Raw genomic sequence first — 26,228 nt, 5'->3', positions numbered from 1 at the left:
GTTCATGTCTAATTATATATAGAGACACTCCCTGGTGTTGACTAGTACTTCCCCGATGCATCTGTAGTGCTGCATACGTGGGTTGTAGGTGACCTCCCTGCTGACTGAGATACTAAAGGTGTACCTGGTGTCTACCTTCCCTCTCGATGCCTGTTCCATGCTACAGACCATATTATACTATCAGCTGCACTGTGATTACACACATGACAGGTATCCCTGGTGTGTAATGTGTCTGTCCATGTCCATGTACTGCACAGTCCCAAAGGGAGGTACAGCTGTAGGAACACCCCACAATCTCACATGTGTATATATGGCCACCCACACAAACAAACACATACGCACACACATTCTACATGTATCACCCTTTCTCCACTTCACCAGAATGACCCTACAGACTAACCACCAGGACACACACACACACACACACACACACACACACACACACACACACACACACAGGTGAGGTTGCACAATGATAGTACACACAGTTCCCCTATTACCCATCAAGTCAACATGCAGAACATATGGTACAGAACAGCATGCAGTTCAGCTATAGTCAATTCATGCTAGCAACAGTATACATGTATGTGTTGCATTTGCTGTGTCACTAGGTGATGCCCCTTCCCCTGGTTACCACTGCACCCATGTACACAGTATTGCTGTGCACCTGTTATGCACCCTGCCATGTACTGTGTATCACACCTCACAGCTGTACAACCCATTGCAGAATGTGTAGTACTGTGTGAGTTATGTCAGCTTTAATGCTCACAGTTTCTATAATTTTCAGCAACACATACCTGGGATGATATGTGGACAGTTGTCATTTGTGAATGCCTGATGCCTGATTTACAGCTCTCAACATCAACAGATCATGTATGACCATTCCAATACTCTTAAACTAACAACCATGAGAGCATACCATGGCTATGGGGGGGGTGTACACACCCTTCCTGCTATGACACACCTATCCGTGACCTGCATTGGGACCTCATCACTGCATATCTTAACAGTACATGTGCCCGATATGTGACATATTTCTTGTACTTTCACATGCAGTGTTTATGGAATATGTTAGGTGTGTGGATGCTGACCATGATGCATACACTCCGTGTGGGCATATGTGTGCTATGATGGATTGACACACTTCTTGTGTGTGCTACAGCAGTCACTACTCCTGGTGGGGATATACCAGCGTGGGCCATCTACAATTGCCAGTGTATGTTCAGTCTGCCGTACACATGTCCCCATACTCTGCATAATTGCAAGGTCTACTCATGTGCACATCCCTTGGTTTTCACACACTGCCATCACTATTGTTGTGGGGATAGAGTAAATCTACCAAAGGTCCTGAACCTGACTATGTGCGGATACTGCCATTCTTAGCATCTGTAGGATCCCTGCTGAAGTGCACTGGTGTGTCATGCTGACACCCCCTCCTCCTTCAACCTTTTTGCAGATGCATGACATGTAAGCCCTACACATGTGTGTCACTTTGCAGTGTCCCATACACCGAACACCACATGTTACAGCCTAGTCCCAGATGATAATGTGGACTACTGTAATGCCATATGTCATAGTGTATCTCTGCAGCAGCATGTCCCTATTGTATGGCATGTCTCCCACCATTATGTTACTCCCTGTGGACACATTCAGCAATTACAGGATGTTAGTTATCATACAGGTGTCTGACATACCCTTCCAATACCCCATCATGTTTAACCAAGTGATGCTGTGCATTTCACAACAACAATACATGCACATGTACAGCATGCATTCTGGGTAGGTGTGTTAGATGTGTGCATGGAATATACCATTGCCATTACATGCCCAGTGTGTTGCCAAGCATCTACATAAACCATACTCACCACCTACAGGCTGCTGCCTTGGTAGTATCCCAGAGGGACCTACATAAGAAGGTGAGAGATGCAATGTCAGTGGCCACACCTGTGGCAGTGCTACAGGGTGGGTGCAGTATCACAATACATCAATGGTACATTTCCACAATACTACTACATCTGGACATCTGTTTATTGCTACTATGCAGAAACACAATATATCTATGACATGTCAGATATGCATGGTCTACCTGTACCAATACAAATGTATATGCAACAGTGGTCTACTGATGTGCCCTGTGTCCTTACCTGCATGATCCTTGGCCGATGTGTGGGTGACACCCACCTCCACAAAGGTGTCTGACTGTTGGTGGCTGGCCAGATGGGAAGGTGCCATGAGGCTGGCAAGGAGCTCTTCCACATGTGTCAGGAGGGATGGATGGCATGACCCCCCATGATGAGGTGATCCCCTGGACTACACCAGCACACTGACGGACATTGCAAAGCAGGTCAGTACAATGATGACGGACATGCTCATAACTGTGGCTGTGCAGTCCCACATCATTGACTCTGTGGACTAGGTTGTTCCACAGGGTGGTCCACTCCTGCTGGTCATGGGTGGCCTTGCCAAACAGCACAGGGTAGTGCTGGATTATGTACATGATCAGCACCTCATTTTTGGCTGATGAATATGTTGGCAAACATGCATGTGACATCTTGGCTGAAAGACATAAAGATGGAAACAGGTCTGAGCAACTCATACAGCAAGGTTACCACAGTTCTTAATGCATATCAGCTACAATAAACTGTACAGACAACTCATTAGATATGGCTACAACTTACCTACCAGTGGACAGATATTGTATTATACCACACTTTCTGCTATGTGATTGTAGCCATGTTCCCTGTGTGGACACTATCATTGCTGGCTTGTTACAGACTCTTCACCTGCATGCCATTATCAGGGCCACTACATCTGACATTCTGTGTTATTGGGGATATCTATGCATGCTGTTAGACATGTTCTGGTATTGCTTAGACTATCACTACCAACATATGTTCTATAACAGTGACACGATAACATGATGTACTATTGGCCAGCAGAACCACCTCTCCAAACCCTTTTGCCCATGTTACCTGGCCACATCATATGTGTGTCCCACCCTGGGGCCTCTTTATGTACTGGTCCAGTAATAGAGTCAGGTGGAACCAACCCAGGGGATGTTGCCCCCCCCCGCGTGGGCACACACAGACATGTTCTGGTCCCCTGAGGTTAGGTCCAGATTCTGTTCCATAACAGGCTCCACAGATACATGTGGGATGTGCTACATAACTCTGAGGCACCCAGTACACATTCACAGGGCCAACATGCTCCTCCTATTTGGCATCCAGGCCAGGCACCTTCAAGACGAGGACTGCTGTTCTGAGTAGCAGTGGGTGGGTGACTTGTTCCCATTGTGTCTATCTTGGGGCCCATGGGGCGTCCACATCACAGACACCATCCAGAGTGTTAACCCACCACATGTCACATACCACCCCTGTAGATGGTCCTCTATATCTACCAACCATGACCACCTCCACAACTATACCTGCCTTACTTCCCCATATTCCCATTCCATACTTAACAAACAGTGGCAATGTGATCCCAACAAGGGATTAACATGTGACATACCCATCCATGTTGCACACACTGCCAGCTGTAGATGTCTGTGTTTATTGCTATGTGTGCTGTTGCCTCGCACATAGCATGTACCACTGTGATAGGAATATAGGGGAACATGTATTTACATACATATATGTTTGTGTGTGTGTTTGTATATATGTAGACATGTGCATATAGGTATATATATATATATGTGATGTATATATGTGCTCATATATTTGTCTACACATGGGTATCTATATATTTGTGGACATACATGTATATGGATGTATATATATATATATAATATTATATGTTATATATGTGTACATATGTACACATATGCATACCTATATGTGGGGTACATTCAGACATCAGGTCCACAATCTCACAACACCTTCCTGCATAGCTGCACTGTTCTGCCTTGCTACAACACAGACAGGTGCCACATATGGACACAGCCTGACATTAGGGGGGTATATGTAGGACCAGACTGCAGGTAACCCTATTACACACCTATGGCATTCCTGTATGCTATATTATGGATTAACCTGAATATCTTGCAAGGGGTGGGCTGTGTGTCCCACATGTCCCTCATCATGGCATTACTTCCACCACCAGCTATTGGCCACGTAATATACATACTTCCCACTACACAACACACACTACAATAGTATACATCTTGTCAGTCAGTGCTGATCTGCACAGTTGACAGCTATGGCCAACTACCCACAGGGACAGACACTATTGCCCATTGCAATGTTCAGTTGAACATCTTTACAACAACACCTGATGGCACATATAAATCATTCCACATCATCTATCCCATTATTATGGACCAGATACTACATTCAATTACATGCATACATACTTCACATGCCTGTTGTGGGAATGATGTCTGTTCTGAATAGTTTTCTGGATGTTATTATAGGTTTCTTTTTCCTTTGGCTTTTGCTTTGCCTTAGTTTTTTTTTTTATTCTTTTTTTCCTTTCTCTTTCTCTCTCTCTCTCTCTCTCACTCAGTCTCTCTCCAGTAAATGGATTGAGCTGCTTTGAATAGATTGCAGCATGGATTTTGTAGGTGATGCACATGATCAGGTGATGGCCTCTGCACCAATCAGTGTCCTCCACTTGCTACCTGCATGCAGCTTGCTGTGTAGTACTTCCAATTACCACTGTCATGGCAACCACCTACTATAAATCCCTACATCATGTGGGCGTGGTACCTTTACCTTTCCGGTGTGATGGACATCCTTCCTGTGTGTGAGCATCAGGGTTACAGACAGCAGGTAGCAATATCTCTTACAGGAGAACCTGCACACTCAGGCCAGCTACATATTTATAGACAGTTCCAGAACTACAGACAGAGTGTGAGTAGAGTTGTTGTATGCATTGTATAGTCCTGGTGTTACAAGGTTTGTGTGTGCAGTCTGTCTGCATTGCTCTCAACTGTGGGCCTATCCTCTTTATGGCCAGCGGTGTGCCTATTATGTTTTGTCTGTCCAATACAAATGTCTTGTGTCAGATATTTCATTAGCAGTGTGTGTGTTGAGTGCTATCAGTACATGGCTACATACATTTCTGTTTCTTACTTCAAATCCCTGACTAAGGGTATGTTGCAGACTATCCTGTAACACCAGCAACTTGCTTAGTATATGACAACAGTTTTCCACATATGGGCCTGTGTTCCAGCCTCTGTCCTCCACCTACATACTAGGCTTTGCACATATGACATGCTGTCAGTGGTTGTTCTGTAGTGTGCTGTGAGTATGTCATGCTGCCATTCCTGCCATCAGTCCACTACTGTTGTGTCCCCCACACATACAGTGGGGTTGTAGCCATATATGTGTGAGCTTCATCTACACAATACATGTGTGCCCTTATGCACTCCAGAGGCCAGTCTATGTAACAGTGGCATATGGCCCTGTATTATTGAGTCTAGGGGTGATGCACCATAACTAACCTAGGCTGTTACAACATGTGGGGGTATCAGGGGTAAGCTGCCTTAAGGCATCTGGAAGTACATTACCATACAATCCACCTGGGGTAAATGCAGGTCTACTGCCTCCTGCCATACAGACTGTTCTGTTTGCCAGTGTGCTTGTGATGGTGTCAGTTCATAGATTCATAGGTTTATACTAGGCTATCTGCCCTAAGGCATTTATTAGCCTAGCCCAGAGTTTTGTGGCATACGCCACCCCTTATGTTAAAAATATAGTGCCCATTAGTTTGTTTTGCCTCTGTCTAGCAGTGACACAGAGACGATTCCCGGGGTAAACCTTGTTATGCCTTGTTATGTAACAGTTACATCCCATTGTGTCAACTGAGGTCTTTACCCCCTAGGGATTGTCTGCAGAGTGTAGATAGAGGCTGCTGAACTATACATCTGCATTACTTACTGTTGATTGTTTGGTATCCTGTTGCCCAGTCTGTCTTCACTATTGAACTACTTGAAGGCCTTGGCCTGGACAGCAACATTTGTAAGCCTCTCCAGACTACTGTATTAGTATACCTGTTTCACAGTTGCATTACTCAGTTTATATGGATGTCCATGTCCAAACAGCTATATGACATGGCATATACAACTGTAATAGTACACACATAAAGCTTTCCCATTTATGCAAACCTGTGTGTGGTGTTATATCCTTTGACCTCTCTGTGGGTATATGTTGCAAGCAACAATTGTCATTTGTATGGGTGGATCATACATTGTCCACTTGGTAAGCTAGTAACTGTAGGCATAGTGGCTGTTCCATATTGTGTGCACCTTCTATATATGTATCTTACTATACATATCTCTGCATGTTTATGTGTCATTACATATATATCCATATATATATATATATATATATATATATATATATATATATATGTATATTATATATATATGTGTATCTGTATCTGCATATATGTGTCTGTGTATATGTATCCTAGGGATGTTGATTGCTTCCACATTGTACATTCCCTATGGGAGCCAGACTGTACAACATGATATGTTATTGATACCAGCCTAACATCATACAGGTTGGATGGAGCACTGTTAACACTTGGTAGTGTTTTGCAGGGCAGACGTGTTTGGCTGTGGGGTAGGGGATACCTATTCGTGCAAGGCGTATGTTATCTGGGGCCTCTCAACCCCAGTAATGGTGCATGTGGACAGATATGTTTATGTTATGTTACCATTGTTATCTACAGATGTATGTCCGTATATACCTATATAGGTTCATAGGTTTATACTAGGCTATCTGCCCTAAGGCATTTATAAGCCTAGCCCAAATTTTTGTGGCTTACGCCACCCCTTATATGAAAAAATACTGTGCCCATTAGTTTGTTGTGCCTCTGTCCAGCAGTGACACAGAGATGATTCCCGGGGTAAACCTACGATCTCCCATCCACAGGTCTAGATTTCTCTTGAACAGAGTCAGCGAGGTGCTCTGCCTCACATGGACCGGGATTTTATTCCACAGCATAGGGAGTCTCTGAGTGATAAATCTATCCCTCCAGCACGTCCTATTTATATCCGTGCTAAGGTTTAAGTCGCTTGCTCTAGTGGTTTTGGTGGATTTGGATTTTTGAGGTGGAGCATGTCCATTAATTCCGGGTTGGACATGGCCTTGTATGTCAGGCACATGTCACCTCTGAGCAGACGGTATGCGACTGAATAGAGCTGGAGTTTCTTCAATCTGGCAGCATATGACAGATTTTGGAGTCCCTTTATCCTTTTGGTGAGGAACTTTGGGGTCTCTCCAATTGCTGCAGATGTCGGGTGAGATACATCCCGAATGGGGCATTGTACTCGATCATTGGTCTGATAAGTGAAGAGTACAGGGAACAATGACCTCACTAGATCTGGATGTGAATCCCTTCATGATCAGGTGGGCAATGTAGAAGGTCTTTCTAACCACTTTAGCAATGTGAGTGTCAAAGAAAGGCCACTGTCAACCTGGGTCCCCAGGTCCCTGATAACCTCTTCTGTGCTTAGTGGATTGCCACCTATATGGTAGCTTGGGGTTACCTTGTTTTTCCGAAGGGTATGACTATACATTTTTGGCGTTTAACTTCAGGCCATGGCTCTGGCACCAGCTATCTGTTTCCGTGAGTCCCTTCTGAAGGATATCCGTGTCCGATGCACTTTCCACTATGGCCCAGTTTGCAGTCGTCTGCAAACTTTGTCAGCCAAAATCCTCCCATGTTGGCCTGTACTTCTGAGAAGTAGATGCCAAACAATAGGGGCCAAGGACCGAGCCTGTGGGACACCACTTGTGACCGCTTGGAGTCTGACACAGCCAGCAACTCTAACCCTGTGGGTTCTGTCCTTAAGCCAGTTTGCAACCCATCTTGTGACATATGGGTTTACATTTAAGCTGGTAAGTTTTTCTACAATACCCGAGTGGGGTATTGTGTCGAAAGCCTTGCAAGGTCAAGGTAGGCTGTATGGACTGCCTTTCCTCATCAATGGCCTTGGTGACTGTTTCGAAGAAGTCGACCAAGTTCAAAAGGCATGATCTTCCCTTGACAAAGCCAAACTGGGTCGGGCCCAATGTCTGCAAGTCCCCTATATCTTTGTTTATGAGCTCCATTATGATCCTCTCCATAGGTTTGCAGACTAGACTTGTTAAGCTTATGGGGCAGTAATTACCAGGGTCTGTAGAGGCGCCGCCTTTGTGGAGTGGGACCACAGTTGCCGTACGCCACTCCTTGGGCACGTATCCTGTGGTAAGGCTGAGATTAAACAGCTGCCTTATGTGCGGGTTTAATTCCTCATTTAGCTCATGTAGCACACAGCCGAGGACACCATCCAGTCCCATTGATGCTGTGTTTTTAGCTTTAGAGAGAGCAGCTTTCACCTGCGCATTTGAGATGTCGGGGAGGCTACACTCGGCTGGGATAGTTATCTCTCCTTTAGGGGGGGAGAGGGGGTGAAGTTTGCACTGAACCTGTCTGCCAGTATGTTGGCAATGTCTGTGGGTTCAGTGATTTTTGTATCATTTTGGACTAATTCTGAGCATATCTGGGAGTTTCCACACAGGTTCATAACATAGCTGAAAAAGGCCTTATGATTGTGCTTTGAATCCATGGCAATTTTTCTCTCAAAATTGGCCTTAGTTGATTTTATGAGTGCTCGTATTTTTTTACTAATAATGATCAGGGGTGACTTCCTTTTATGCATTTTGTTCTATCATGTAATAGCTTTCTCCTCTTATTGTAAAGTTTGTTAATGGCTGGGGTCCACCAGACTGGACGTTTGCCCTTTGTGGAAAGAGTCTTGGTTTTATTTGGGATTGCCTGATCCATGCAGTCCTGGAGGTGTTCATAGAAGGCATTTGTAAGGGCTTCCGCTTGGGTTGTGGTTTCCTCTGGCTCAGGGGCCTTGAAGGATACCACACCAGTCTTGAGTAGTGTGAAGTTTGCTTTAGAAGTTCTTCACTATGGTCTTTTGTTTGGGGTGGGGATGTGGATTTCCAGTGAGATTAGTTTATGATCAGATCTCACCAATGAGGGATATACTTCGTGTGGAGCATTTTGTCCCCATGTTTGTGACAATGAGATCTAGTATATTTTCTCCTCTCGTGGGAACAGTGACTAGCTGTTCCATGGCATTTAATTTATGAACTCCAGGAACCGTTGGGCTAGAAAGTTAGGGCTTGAGTAATGTTCCCAGTCTATATTCGGGTAGTTGAAGTCACCCAATATGATGGTGTTTGGAGATACATTTATACCCTCCAGTGTCTTCAGGAAGGCTGTGTGGGGTTCCTGAGTTTGAGAGGGTGGCCTGTAGCATGCTACAATTTGTAGAGCAGTTTTGCCTATGGTTAGTTGCATCTGGATGGTTTCCGAAGCTTATGCGTTGCCACCAACCTGGAGGTGTGAGTATCCTTTATGAATATGGATACACCCTCCTTTGTGGTGTGGTCCAGGTTTTGGGGCCAGAGCATGATATGAGGTAAAACCTAATAGTGCCGGGGTGCTCTCAGGAGCCTTGAACCAGGTTTCAGTTACAGCACAGACATCGATGTTCTCCATACTGAGAAGGGCCTCGAGTGCATTTTGAGATTTAGACTTCTGGCATTGAGCAGCATTACCCTCAGTTTCTATATATCTGCTTACATATATATAACTTGATATATATATATATATATATATATATATATATATATATATATAGCTGTAGACATATATATCTATAGACGTATGCATTTGTATGTATATTATATTTATATATATATATATATATATATATATATATATATATATATATATATATTTCTATATTATATCTATATCTACATGTATAGATATGTTATATCTATGTAGATATTCATATATGTATATATGTATATATATATATATATATATATATATATATATATATATATATATATATATATATATATATATATAGATATATATATATATATATATATATATATATATATATATACACACACACACATCTACATGTTGGAATACATTCCCCGTACTGACTGGGCTGGATGATATGTTTGTGAAAACATCAGGGTTCTGTATGTATGTATGACATGGCTTAGTGCGAAAGCACTTTGGCTATGTTGTGCAGGGTCCTGGGTTTGATCCTAGCAGAGGTGGTTTATTTTGTTGCATGGCAGAAAAGGGCCATTTGATACAGAGTGATTAAGGCACTTTTGAGCAGTTGTAACTGGGTTTGCACAGAGGTAAGCACTGCTAACTTCCAGTTACAGTTTCTTATACTCAGCTTCTAAAATGCTTAACCTGTGTAGGCATTGCTTACCCCCACGCAAACAGGCTTAAACCCACTTACTGCTGCTTAAAAGTGCTTACTCCCATATACCCCCATGCTAATTTCTTTAAAAGAGAAGAAAAAAGGGTTGATAGGAAAGTGGTGAAAAAGGGGCACAAAGAGGGAAAGACAGTAGGGAAAATAGCTAGGGATGTGCAGGAAGGGTGTAGGGAAGGTCCATAGCTGCCCATTTCTTGTACAGCAACAGCTGTGCATATACACTGAATTTGGAGGTAGATTTGGACACTCAAACCACTGGGAGAGGGGTGAGAACAATAAAAAGTTGTGATATCAATTAGACCGGATTACATGTGTACAGTGGACACGTGTGTGAAATGGACAGCTATATATGGGGTGAGACATTTTGGGGGGGGGATTGCCCTTTTTTTGTTTCAGGTGAGAGTGGGATGTTGGGGAAGGATAGTAGGTATATTTGGGGGAGGTAGGTTTACAGACAAGACAAACAAGACGCATACAGGGGCGGTATATGACACATGTGGGTGGTAATCACCTTGATGGGGAGGGGTGCTGGGAAATCAGAAGCCCATAAGCCCCCTAGTGGAAACAGTGGGACTGAGGTCACCACCCATGGGCAGTCACCACTGCACCTTCACAGCCCTGATGGTGGCTGTGCTGGGGGCTGAGTCACAGAGCCAGGCTAACCCTCTAGTCATGACACGTGGCCCTCGAGCTGGCATAGCAGATCACCAAACTGCTGGTTGAGCTCTCTATGCACCATGACCCGGACCTGGTGATGGGTTCCTGTCCATGACCGCTCCCGGGGGGGGTGAGCCCCATCCCCTGATGCCGTTCCACCCAAAAGTGGTGCAGGACCAACGGACGAGGAGGTCCCGGGTTGGGTCCCAGACATACTGGTGCCTGGTGCCATGGCCAGCTGACATGAGACAGGTGGGTCCGCTGGGGCTGGCCTTCCCAAATGTGCTATAGTGTTTAGATTTTATCATCATATGTGGGTTAGTAATAGTTGACACATTCCAGGGTTAGGTATAACAGCATGCATAGATATTCCCATTAAGCCAGACACCAGATATGGAACAGTTGCATAGCAAACAGAACACATGCTTATATGGAAACACAGTGGTAATAACAACAGCATGCAGGTACATTGATGGCACCATGCCACCAATGTAGGAATAATTCAATATAGTGCATGCATGGAAACAGATATAAATATTTATCAACCAATAGCATATAATCAGAACATTGGAGCCATTGCATAACAGTTGAGGTGGGTAGGTAGTTTTTTGTTGGAGATATGGTGGGGGGGTGTCAATTAACAACTAGTATATTTCTGTAGTCCACATTACTTTCTTAGTCAGTGCTGTTATCTGTACCTTACAAGTATTACCACACTACTCTATAGCCTTAGTTTGGACAGTGTTATGGCTGTCGTCATCATTACACATGAACTTCTTTTACCTGCAGTATACACCTCTTACCTGGTGTACCTGTGGAGGAAATGTTTGTTAACACTAACTGTTTCTACACATACTCCCAGATTCTAGGTTGATGTTGTGCACATAGCTATCCAACTCTTTCTCCACAGACTCTGGTCATGTCTTGACCACATGCAGGTGCAACAGGACATATCTAGACTATTGCCCTTTTCAACCTTTATTGACTTGAGACACACATATACATGCTTTCCTACACAGTTATATTATGTAGCACAGTGTGGGTGACAATGATCAGTGATACTTTATTATTCAGAGAAACTGCAACACTCACTATTCCCTACAATACCAGGTTAACAGTACCAGGGTATAAAGGGTTTTATTTCTCAGCACAGTGTTTGTATCTGACGTACCCGTGGGAGCAATGTTTGTTAGCACTACCCAAATGTTGCCACACAAAGTTACAGATTACACATTAGTATTATGCACATACATCTCACTCTGTTACTGTACACACTCTGGTCACAGCTTGACAACATTGGGGTGTAGATAGGACATACTTGACTTATTACTCTCCTAACAGTTTTGGGAGTTGCTACGGTGACAGGTTTGTTCTTATAGATGTTTGAACTCACTTGTATTCCCTGTTTGTTGGCTAAACATCTGGGATCATATCACGGATTTCCCAGGGGGACAGGCAGCAGATATGGGCCCTTATGCTGGACATTCTGGTCTTATCTGTACAGTTGTGTGGTGTGATTCTGTATGCAACGTACTTCTACTCATAGGATTCAGACCATGGCTGTGTCTGCTACAACTTAAAGACTGTCCATCAGAGTTGTGTGTGCTATATAGCTATTGCTGTATATCTCCTATCTGCTTTCTGTCTTATAATTCTCCTGTGCTTTTGAATTCTGACATTGTATTACATCACTCTTATACAAATTTCCTAGACAGTTATATTTTGTAGGACAGTGTGGGCGACAGTGATGTGTAATACCTCATTATTCAGAGCAAATGCATCAGTCACAATGCCATACAATACCAATGTAAACAGTACCAGTACAGGGTATCATTCTTGTATTTCTGGGCGCAGTGTTGGTATCTGTATCTGACAGACCTGGGGAAGAAATGTTTGTTAGCGCTACCTAAATGTTAACACACACACAGTACCAAATTCCACATTACTATTATGCACATACATCTCACTCTGTTACTGTACACACTCTGGCCATAGCTTGACAGCATGGGGGTGTAAATGGGACATACATGGCTTCTTACTCTCATAAGGTTTTGGGGAGTTGCTAGTGTGCCAGCTTTGTTCTCATAGATGTGTGTCAATCGGTTGTATTTCCTGTTTGCTGCCTATATGTCTGGGATCATCCCACTGATTTCTTAGGGGGACAGGTTGACAGGCAACAGATATGGGCCACTTTACTGGATATTCTTGATGTATATGTACAATTTTGGGTTATGATTCTGTATGTAGCCTACTCCCACTGCCAGGATTCGAACCATGGCTGTGTGTGCTAAAAATAAAACAGTTCATATCTCAGTTGCATGTGTTATTCGGGTTTTGTTCTCTACCTTTTCCCTGTTTTCTGTCTCTGTGTCTCTCAGTTGTACTAAATGGCCTCTCGGGGATTACACCTGTCATATACTGGCATTCCTACACATTCTATTTATGGTGCATGGTGTGGGTAACAGTGCCTAATACAACAGTACTATTACGTGATTGCAAATCTACATTACCATATGATACCAGAGTATACACATGCAGTCCAGCAGTTAGACCTTTATTATCAGGCTATTACACTTTCATTTACATACTAAGTATATGAGACTCTTCCTGCCATATTCTCTGGTGTATGCAGTACTTGCCTTAAAAAATACAGGTTTTATACAGGCAATTCATTTACTAATATTTTTAGATTTCCTATGACAGTAAATGCATGAGTATTATTGACCTGCCTCGTGTCGCAATCTTGCCAGGCAACTTCCATTGGCTTCCTGGTTCATGACCCACTCCATTGCAGCTGTGGGGGACATAAGAAGAATATTTAGCCATACCTATTCATGATATACATGAGCTGGCAATGATTACACACCTAGTGGGGTGATATACATAGCTGGGACATCCCCTGCCATTCTAGCCTCTTGAATCCACTGCTCCAAGAGGTCCCCCTTACACCACTTTAGGTTGGCATAGTGATGCCTGACCTGCTCACAAGTTCAAGGTATGCCAGTGGCACTGGTGAGGTTACATGTGAGTTGGTCCCAGGCTTAGGCCTTATATTGGGAACCCTGGTACTGGCCCTGTAGCATTCTCTGCTCATGGTCTTTGACAAGGAGTCCTGCCATAATCCTGGACTCCTGGATGCACCAGCATTGTACCTGAAAGTGCACACCTTCTCCCCTTCCTGATATGGTGCCTGAAAGGGGAAGCTACAACCAGTTATGAGATGTCTTCCTGCCTGTTGAGTTTAAGTAGGGCTGATTTCCTGCACTTTTCCATGATTGGCCCATTTTGAAAAGGCTAAGATTTGGGCAAACTTGCTTACCTAAGGTTGGCATTGTTTAAAGGGGTATACCACTGGGCACACTGAGTTAGCTGGCCTACACATTGCTTACACCTCCTAAACAGGCCTGTGCAATGCTTAGTGTTGCTTATATTAGACTTTGCATGATATTTTCTTTTTGGCATTGATTTCTTATTCATTACATCTTATATATCTGCCTGGTATCCATAAATAATGTGTACATACACTGTATGGGGTCCTTGTGTTTTACTGGGGACTTCAACACTCTATTACTATTATACCTCACTTCTGGGCTTACTGCTGTACTCCATTTCACATATTTATGTTATGTAGTGGGTTATGGAACATATGACTGTATAATAATTCCTTTCACAGGTTCAGTTTGATTTCACTGTAGTGAGGACTTGTTTGGTGATACCTCCGTCTTCTGTACTGGTGTGATGGCTTGGTGGTTAACAACTGTAACTATAGTGTATAGGATCCTGGGTTCAAGACCTGCCTGGCTGTTTATTTTTGTTGCTGGGCAGAACAAGGGCTGTTAGATACAGAGTAATTAAGGCACTTTTGAGCAGTTGTAAGTGGGTTTGCGCAGGTTTGGCCCAGGGTAAGCACTGCTAACCTCCAGTTACATATGCATACACAGAGTTAGCTTCAAAATTGCTTAACCTTTGCGCATATTGCTTATCCCCACACAAACAGGCTTAAACTCGCTTACTAGTGCTTAATTATGCTTACTACTGCTTGTTGGTACCTAAACTTGCTTACTAGTGCTTTATTCATTATGACACTGACACCTCACATGTGCATTTAATACAGTACTCCAGTTCACAAATATATGTTATTTAGTGGGTTATGCAACAAAAATATTGGCCATAACGTGCTTTGCCATGAAAAATGGAATGTGCTGCAGTGGGACTCAAACCGAGAATGCCTGATTATAAGGGGAATGCTCTGCCAACTATATTATTGCTATGATGCGTTGTTTGCATATATCTTCCTTGTTATCCTCTTCAGCCATTTAAGCTGCATTAACCGTAGCTAAGTGATGTGCACACCAGTGCTCCTATGGTTCGCTTTCATCGGAATTTAAAATAGAAAAAAAAAAGTGTTTGTTCATTTTATTTGTATCTGCTATTGCTGTTGTACACATGGGGGAATGTTGCTGGGGATATGCAGACACCTATGAGAGGTCTCGCTCATTTCTGAGGCCTTTCTGCTGTTCTCCATTGCGGGGGCATGTATATTCTGAGAGCACTGCTCTCAGACATGCCCCATGCACTCTTACACATTCCATGTAAGATTAAGAGCTCAGGCAGTGCACCTCATTACTATGCATGTCACGCTGCCGTCCTGCTCCTAAATGGCCACTTCCGTGCAGGACTAAGCTAGTCCTGCATGGAAGATTAGTAAATCCGGGGGAAAATGTGGTACATAAACTACAGTTACACTATTACATTTTGTAGAGAAGATAAATCAGCTGGAATTTTTCCTGTAAACTGTCTGTCTACTCTTTGAAAGAAACATCTAAAGAACTTTTAAGATTCCACTCCCAGACTAGCCCCATAATTAGAGAGACTTAGAACCTCCCATCCTTTGAAATTAAAATGAAGCCAATCTTCAATATGAAAATTCAAAATGCTATACACAAGCTTTCTTGTCAAGTCTGCATTTCCTATAAATCACTGTTATCTCCTTATCACCCTGTCTGTTAAGGCTGCTTTTATAAATCTCTAAAAATAATCACCAGATCCTAAGAAAGATATATTTACATGATAATGTAACATAAATTTTTTATTTAAATAGTGAAGTTTTTTTGTATTTTTATTTGTGATGTAATTGATACATGCACACCCACAGTCACATTATTAAGAATGTATAGAAAGGGGAGTTTCACCACTGAAAGTGCAGTTAAAGTTTCTCTCAGCTGACTATGCACAGAAAAAGAGGAGCCGCTCTAAGACTGGAGGAACAAATCAGAAGTGTATTTTCACTTCCTGGTCAAAATGTTGCAACAAAATTCTGTACTAAGTAATATAGTATGGCTTAGGCTCATATAAAAAGCTCAAAGATGGATGACCAACATACTGCTAATACTACATGCATGGCTTCAATAGTTAATGAGATATTGTACTTTGCTTACAAAATATTACAAAATTAGTATTTATTGTGTTTGTTATGACTTATAATATTGAGCATAAGATGTAGAATCTAATAAACTCTACCCCTGTAAATATGTTTTGGTGAACAGATTGCCATGAACAATTTTTAGTAACCTTATGATTCAGAATATAAGCTTTTGCTTGAAATAAGCATACATAACTTGAGTTTGTCAAAAAGGTCTTGATGCAATCATTAAAGTTAGGAGTGCAAACCTTCAGTCCTCCATTGGAGTGAATAAGTTAAAATAACCCTTATGAGGCAAAAAGTTGTATTGGATAATACTGCAATATTGATAATAGGACTAGATGATGTAAAAGCATTAGACTGAGTGAGATGAGTATTTATAAGATCTCTTTAAGAATTCGGTGTCCCACAAGAAAGGCCAACAGTAATAGTTAACATTTGTAAAGACAATGTAACAAGGGTAAAATGTGGAGGTTACCTATATAGTCTTATGAGGGAAACTGGGTGAGCTGTTCTGCCACACCATCATTATTTGCTTTGTATTTAGAGCCATTAGTCAGAGGCATAAGACAACCAATCTAGTAGGATATAAATGGGGGAATGCTAATGAAATATTTACCTGTTTTGTAGATAATATAATACCTCATTACCAGCCTGAACATTACAAAACTATATCTGATAAAAGTAATTATTTTATAAGTATAGAAGGATATAAAGTACACCAACCAAAGCCAAATGCTACTGTAATGAATTATACCCCAACATATGACTTGGTACAGAAGTTCTGATTCTTTGGGGGGGTGTCTTGACAAGATGAGATATTGGGGAATTTTAGTGAAACAGGGTTTGGAGCAAGCAGCTAAAGAAATAATAGAAGTCATCATGCAAAAGATTAAAAGTAAGAAAAGATTACGGAAACCCTTATTTTTCAACAACAGTAGTAAGATGGACATAATTAAGATGCTCTTGCTCCTGCTTGTTCTTCTTCTAGGTGAAGCTTATATGTATCAACTGAGGTATTAGATATGGAAGGAGGAGAAAAGGGAAATGAAGCATTTTTATATGAAAAAGAAAATGTGACAGGAATAATGTATACGTACAAAGAAAAAGGGGGGTTGGGATTGCCAGATTTGGTGGCATTTTATATAAGGTCACCAAGCTAAGGTTACTATCTTTAACACATGACTCTGAATATATACTCACAATGGAAGGATATGATAGGAATGGAGCCTGAAAAGGCAAACATAGGATTGTAAGTTGCCATTTGGTCAGCTTTAGGGAAAAAATATTTATAAAAAAAAGCATTATAGGCAACTTTGCATACACAAGACAATTAAGCATTTCTTTAATTTAAATGATGTTGTACCTCTGAAAAATAGAGCAACACAGTGGTGTATACTGTATATAGTGATATGAAAGACAGAAGAAAATGCAGTAAACATTTAGAAAAGAAAGGAGAAAGAACTGAGATCTTGACAGTAAATGATATAAGGAGATGAGGTTCTAAATGGGATGAAGCTAGATAAACTTTTGTGTTATATAATTAAGATAATCTTGCATATACATGTCTAATGCTAGGACTGAAGGAAGATATATTAGGGCTGAACAGTAGATTTGTTAAACCACCAATATATTCTACATCTGGGGCTATACCAGACATGGCAACTGATCTCAAATTATATTGCAAATAATTTGTTTATGTGAACAAGGTGTCTTTTTATAATGAACAATATAAAACCAGTTTGGAAATGAAAAACTCCACAGAATATCAGTATGTGATACTTGGATTTATATGAATAAGTTATTGGAAGTTAAATTTGAGCACTGATTGTCTTATATGGGGCTAGTTAGTATATTAGTATTATATAAACAACTGCATGACGACTGCCCCAACAGTCAGTGCCACAAAAACAAGTGTGTCATCCATGACTGATTTAACCTGCAACTAAAAAAAATTGGAAATGTAAAAAAATAATAAAATATATTTTGACATAAATAAATAAATGTTTCCATATTTTGACATAAATAAATAAATGTTTCCAAGAAAAAAAATAATAACAAACACAATGTTATCACCAGGTAATGTTTTATGCTGTCTCAAGCTATAGGTTTGCTCCTACGCATTAATATTTTAGACTATACCTTCCTAGATGGTACATATTTTCTCAATGCTTTCTCACTTGTTAATTGTATAAAGTTTGCCTTGACTCTCTGATGCTGCCACTTATATTTACAATAAAATATTAAACCAAGACCCTCCCTGAGGGCAAGCAAGAGATAGAATGTTAGAAATCCTCTGTGTTATCCTGATCTTTGTCAGACAGAAATTGCAAACAAATATAAAAAAGTCTCAGAACTAGCAATGTGCATCAGAAAAGAGGAAAATGTATTTCAGAGGTACTGATTCTCTCTCTCTTGTTCTGTGAGATGCTCAGCTGATCAGTAGTATATGAACCGTCACTGCATCAGATTTGTGAAGACTTGATAACCAGTTTGTTCTGAATGTATTTAATCTGGAACCAAGATCTATTTCAGAACCTTTATGTATACTATTCTGCAATGTGCTAGAGACTAGGGATTACATGACAGTCATACCTAATTCTGGTATAAACACCTGCACTATATATATATATATATATATATATATATATATATATATATATATATATATATATATATATATACAGAGCAACATATGCACATTATAAAATGGAAACTGTTAAAAAACAGAATCATAACTTGACTTTTGGAAAATGTTAAAAAACAGAATCGTAACTTGACTTTTGTCATCACAGCATATAACAAAATTATTCCATTTCCATGGTTGCCTACTAATGTTTGCAGACAGGCATTTTATAGTCTCTGTAAAATGATGATGTTATCACAGTAAGTTCAATGGTCACAACATGTAGGTGGTCATTATCAGACAGTGAGAGAGAGGGATTGTATTTAATGGCCAGTACATGATCATTACCAAGATACATGTATGAATCAGTCTTTGGAAGAGTTGCTTGATACTGAAGATGTGCTACATCATGATGTAAACTGTTCCTTGTTGATAGTTTTTTTCAATCATTTATGTCTACTGAGCTAGGAATAATCCAGTTTTGTACAGGTACTTTCAATTATGTTGGAAATGTATACCCTTTTCAGAACTAATGTAGGACCTTGGTGTATTTGCCTGACCGATTTCAACAGATTCCTACTGTGCCAGTTGTTTGTTGACTGGCTTTATATTATCTATTATAGGTTCATAAGTTGGGGCTGTTACCAGGCAATCATTCCAAGAGCCAATTTAAGCCTAGCCAAGCTTATCCCAAATTTACCAAAAACATTGCCGATGTGTCAATACTCCATGGAATTTTATGCGTTACTAAATGGGCTTGTACACATCAAGCATTGACAGGCTACTTTTGTCGATTATGGACATGGTTGCCAAACCAGGGATAATCTGTGATTCTCATTGACTGGGCAAGCTCTATATGAATATGGATGGGAAGCCTGTTCCTGAGAATGCATACTCTTTGAGATACATACCTGTCCCTCCAAATTGTACTGTTTATGTTGCAGACAAGCTTTAGTTCCGTAGAATAAGTAATTATGATGCTACGTGTTGTGATGGTGCACAGGAAATCCTTCAGTTTGGGATTAGAAGATGCCTTTTAGGCTAGAAATTGATCATCATGCAGCAGTCAGTAGGAGACCAAGTACAGTGACAGGGCTTTGAGAAAGGTCTGTATAGGACTTATTGTTTACTTGTATTCTTTTTGTGAAAAATCTCTGTGGTCTTTCAAGATGTTTCCATGACTGGTCAGATACATGACAAATGATGCAGGGTTCTCAATGATTGGTTAGATGAGAGTTAAGTACATTGGAACAATGGCCTCATTGGAGCCAGATGTCATGCTCTCACATGTAATTTGTGCAAAACAGAATTAATTTCTTACTACAGTAGACACATAGTGGTCACAGCTCAGGTTACTGTCAACGTTCACTCCCTGATAACTGACAACTGGGTTTACTTTTAGGAGTGTATTATCAATGTGGCAATTTTCATGGATGGCTGTCTTATTAAAGGGTATTATTATGCATTTTTTTCACATTGAGTTTTAGTTCATGGCTCCGGCACTAGTTCTTTGCATGTGATAGGTCCTCTTGAAAAGTGTCTGTATCTGTGATTCAATGACCACACCTAGTTTGAAGTCATCTGCAAACTTAGTCATTGAAAGGCCTTTAATGTTTGCCTTGACTTCAGGGAAGTAGATGTCAAAAAGGAAAGACTCCATCACCACTCTCGGTGGGACACCACTAGTGAATGTCTTCTTTATGGAAGTGGACTCAGCTATCCTAACTTTCTGTGTCCTGGCTATGCATTGGGTGACTTATGGTTTTATGCCTAATGTTGTAAGTTTATCTACATTGCCAGAGTGAGGTGTTGCATTAAATGCCTTGGCCAGGTTGATGTAGGCAGTGTGGACTGTTTTGACACCATCCATAGCTTTAGTGACCTTCTTAAAGAAGTTCACCAGGTTAAGCAGGCATTATCTACCTTTGACAAAAACAAACTGGGTAAAGTCTAGTCTCTGTTGGTTTCCTATCTCATTGTTTATTAGATTCATGATAAAGATTTACATGGTCTTGCATATTAAACTAGTCAGACTTGTAGGTCCATAGTTCCCAGGTCCATGGAAGGCTCTCTTTTGTGATGGTAATTACTTCAGTCCCCTATTCATTTGGCACAAAGCCTGTTTGGAGGCCATGGTTCTAGTCTGCTGGTCTATGCACAACTAATGTGATATCTGACCTCTTGTAATATTATTTCTGTTGTTTTCTGTGCTTTCTGGCATAAAGATTAGAGATTTGTCATTCTATCTAGCTGACATTTGTTATACAGTATCATTTAACTGCATAGCCTCAGACTATCTCAATTAGTCCCCAATACATTGTCAGTGCTTAAAGCTAAATAAATCAGAAGCAACTTGAGGTAATCAAGAATATTTTGAGTTGGTTTTGCAGTGCATGTTACAGAACTGACAGATTATTTTTTTACATTAATTTCCACCTCTTGAAACATTTTTGACCAAAACATTATATCCTGAGCTCTCTCTTTATATTTACAACTTAAAAGTGCTCCATGGACTATTTCCAGAATGAAACAAAAAACCAGGCTTAAATAATGGGAAGTATACTTGCTGTGTTCAATTCAAGTCAGTCACAAATGGTAACCAAATGTTCCACAAAAAGGTATGAAGCTGTAACCTGCAAACCGCTAACTCTTAATCCAATAAAGAGTTAAAATCACCATAGAATGTTCATTCGAACCTACTCATCCACTGGGCAAGAACAAACACGCAGCCAGCATGTAAAAATAAATCCAAGCGTCCAGTAGAAACCACGTTTATTAAAATAATTAGAACACAGGGCTAGCGATCTTCATCAGGCCACTAACAAACAAACATACTAGCATCCATTTTATAGCAAAATGCTAGAGTCAACTACTGATGTCACATCCTGTTTGCACATCCTGAAGTCAACTCTGATGTCACATCCTGTTATACATAAAATATTTAAACTGACATCACTTTTGTAGTGAAACGCTACAAGCAACTCTGATGCCACATCATACTAAAAATAAAATCTTATAAAATGTTTTAAATTATTTAAAATATTTAAAATATATATGCAGACATTTTGTAAACAGTGTGCAATAAAAATGTTCTAAAATAACATTTCACCCTACTTTAACTGCTGCATGTAACATTCAAAATGTTTTAAAGTAATTTAAATATCTATGTAACCATCTCATAGACAGTATGCAGCAAATAAAGTATTTCACAATTACATACTATCTTCATATAAATACTGCAATTATATGCATACTAGTAAAAATGTTTAGTATTTAATAATAAGCGATATAGTCCCATTTGAAATACTTGTATGTATAAATGCATGTTTAAAAATAGGGATCAAATTATTAAAGATATTAATATCTACACATGAGCTATTTAACATAATTAAAACTGTACAAAAATGATAATTCAAGAGACTGCATCTAAATTATGTACAGCGTGTGCTTCCAAATATCATATCTGTAACAGCAAAATCATACAAAACAGATATGTGCAAAAGATGTTGATAACAGCTGATATAATAAACATAAAAATACATGAGACTAAAAGTGCAAAATCATGTGAAATATGCATAAGTAGGATTCTTACCAGAGATGGCACATTCTCCGAAGGAAGGATAGAAGTTATCGAATTGATGGAAATTGTATTAACAAATAATATATTCTTGTTTAATGGTCAAGTATATCTTCAGAGGGATGGCGTAGCTATGGGCACTTCTTGTGCCAATACTTACTGGGAAGTTTCTTCTATTTCAGATGGAGGAATTTTGTCAGAATGTTTCTTTCTACACTAGGTTTGTAGATGACCTCTTCCTTGTTTGGAGGGTGATGAAGAACAATTGCGGTCTTTCTATGATAAAATAAATCAAGACACCAGTTTTTAAGATTTTCCATGGTTAACTCAAGATGTCATACCCTATTTAGATGTATATGTTGAACAACTACCAAATGGTATACTTAACACTGGAGTTTTAAAGGATTGCTATAGAAATAACTTTCTCCATCAAGCAGCATGCATCCTAAGCATGTCTTTGGTAACATTGTCAAAGTCAAGCCATGAGGGTATCCAGGCTGTTTTCTGAAGACACATGCTTTAAGATAGGCATAGAAGACTTGAGGAACAAATTTATAGACAGGTCTTACGGTAACAGAAGTTGATGCTTCTTTAGGTATCATAGGTGAATTGAGAGAAGGCAGGGCCTCTCTACTTCTCTAGTAAACGAGATGATAGTAGCATCACCAAAACTAGCAGTGGAGTTATCAGAATACCGATACATTATACACAAGATGTAAATAGTATTGAAAGCATATAAAAACATTGGGACATCTTGCTAACAGTTCCAGTTATTTCTGAGATATTGAGCCAAGAACCAAAATTTACATATAAAAATAAGTTGAATTTACACAGAATGTTATGTGGTCTGAACAGGTTTGACATAAATACAACTAGTAAACATAAAATGACTAAAAATGTCAAAATGCAATTATTGCCAATTCATTAAAGAAACTGATAAATTCAATCATCCTACTACAGGACAAGAATTTCATTTCACAGTCTCTGCCACTTGTGAGACCTGCCATGTAGTGTACCTGGCAACCTGTGTACACTGCCCTGCGTTTTATGTAGGGAAGACGGACAGAAAGTTTAAAGACCTAATTAGGGAACACTTATATAAAATCAAGTTAGATGTTCTTCAAATGCTCCGTCTAGGCATGTAATTAATACATCTACCCAACATAGCTTTTTGTTTCAAGTAATTCAAAACAATGTTCTATCTAGTAGAAGAGGAGATATTTTAACACCATGGAACAGATAGAAGCCAAATGGATCATCAGGCTTAGGGCTGATTTGTACCCAGGCCTCAATGACAGAGTTTCCATCAAACCCATATTTAAAGCTAGGAAACTTCATTGAAGCTTTCACCCTCTGCCACCCTTTTATCTACTTCTGGCTGGTTTTACTCTACATTTTCCATTTTCTGTCTCCATTGTTGTCTTTGTATTTTACTCTGCAGGCTTATTAGGGGCCAATTGCTATGAAAGATGCTGATATACCATGTAATCCTCTTTCATCCAGTATACATATTTCACATGATTTTGCACTTTTAATCTCATGTATTTTTATGTTTATTATATCAGCTGTTATCAACATCTTTGCGTGTGCACATATCTGTTTTGTATGATTTTGCTGTTACAGATATTATGATATTTGGAAGCACACGCTGTACATAATTTAGATGCAGTCTCTTGAATGATCATTTTTGTACAGTTTTAATTATGTTAAATAGCTCATGTGTAGATATTAATATCTTTAATAATTTGATCCCTATTTTTAAACATGCATTTATACATACAAGTATTTCAAATGGGACTATATCGCTTATTATTAAATACTAAACATGCGTGCCATTTTACTAGTATGCATATAATTGCAGTATTAAGATAGTATGTAATTGTGAAATACTTTATTTGCTGCATACTGTCTATGAGATGGTTACATAGATATTTAAATTACTTTAAAACATTTTGAATGTTTCATGCAGCAGCAGTTAAAGTAGGGTGAAATGTTATTTTAGAACATTTTTATTGCACACTGTTTACAAAATGTCTGCATATATATTTTAAATATTTTAAATATTTTAAATAATTTAAAACATTTTATAAGATTTTATATTTAGTATGATGTGGCATCAGAGTTGCTTGTAGCGTTTCACTACAAAAGTGATGTCAGTTTAAATATTTTATGTATAACAGGATGTGACATCAGAGTTTACTTCAGTGTGTGCAAACAGGATGTGACATCAGTAGTTGACTCTAGCATTTTGCTATAAAATGGATGCTAGTATGTTTGCTTGTTAGTGGCCTGATGAAGATAGCCCTGTGTTCTAATTATTTTAATAAACGTGGTTTCTACTGGACGCTGGATTTATTTTTACATGCTGGCTCGTGTTTTATTGCCCAGTGGATGAGTAGGTTCGAATGAACATTCTATGGTGATTTTAACTCTCTTTTCCTGTTTTTGTTGCATTTTATAAGTCTTGTTTATTATCAGGCGAACAGAGTGTAGTGAGCATTATTCTTTGTTTTTATTTCCAGAATGAGACTGTTTTACTCGTTTGGTACAATTGCTCTTTTGATAAGCCATAGTCCTCATGTTTAATGAATTTCATTAAAAATGGAATAGACTTGAATTAGTAATGGATTTTTTTCCTATCAACTACCAGTCCTTTTGGTACTATAACAAACAATAATTACAACTCTAGGATGATTTCTCTGTGATAAAAAGATTAAAAAAAATAAACTTGTCCAGTTTACTAAATGAAACAGCATACTTTTCAGAAATAATAAATGCACTATTTGACATCAGTTTTCTGTTTTAGTCTTATGATCCTGTCTCATTCAATATCAAATACTGTTCCCAAGGCTTTAGTGTTTGAATTACATGCTTTTGTGAATAAGTCTGTCTCCTAATTTATGGATCAATGAGTCCTGGACTGTATAAAACATTTTATCTCTTCATATATTAATCATTGCTTCTGTGATTGCAAATCATGGATTTTGCTAAACTGCACAAATTCATTCTAAGTGGTCTAAACAAAATAGGAAACATGGTTAAAGCAGTATCTCATATCATCTGTCTGGTTGTTATACATCATTCAGATACTGAGATTCTGAAACATAAGTAAGATCAAATGGACTGGATGATTTGAATATGGTAGTCATGTACCTACCATAATGTTGAATGCCCTCATCAAGGTCCAAATGATATAACATCCCCCCCCCCCTCCGTCCCTTGTAAAATACCTTTTCATCTGAGAGTCTGAGAGATCTGAATCTCCTCAGTATCAATCCAGTTCTTCTTAAATAATTAGTACAGCAGCATCCAGCAAACTTGATCTGAGAAGAGTAACTACCCCTAGGGACTACTGAAGGGAAAAGTCCAAAAGTGCAAGACTAGAGCATCAACCACACTGGATCTAATTAGTAAGCACTCAGACTAACAGGGTGAAACTGATCGACCTAGATGAAACGGATCCAGATCCAGTGTCATGTCCAATACATAACTACCAGTTATAGACCTAGATAAAACGTATCCAGATCCAGTGTCATGTCCAATACATAACTACCAGTTATAGACCTAGATGAAACGGATCCAGATCCAGTGTCATGTCCAATACATAACTACCAGTTATAGACCTAGATGAAACGGATCCAGATCCAGTGTCATGTCCAATACATAACTAAGTGTCATGTCCAATACATAA

Source organism: Protopterus annectens, chromosome 7.part0, assembly GCF_019279795.1.
Source record: "Protopterus annectens isolate FY-2018-M chromosome 7.part0, PAN1.0, whole genome shotgun sequence".
NCBI classification, from domain to species: Eukaryota; Metazoa; Chordata; order Ceratodontiformes; family Protopteridae; genus Protopterus; species Protopterus annectens.
The sequence above is the reverse complement of the archived record's forward strand: the minus strand, read 5'-3'. Positions refer to the sequence as shown.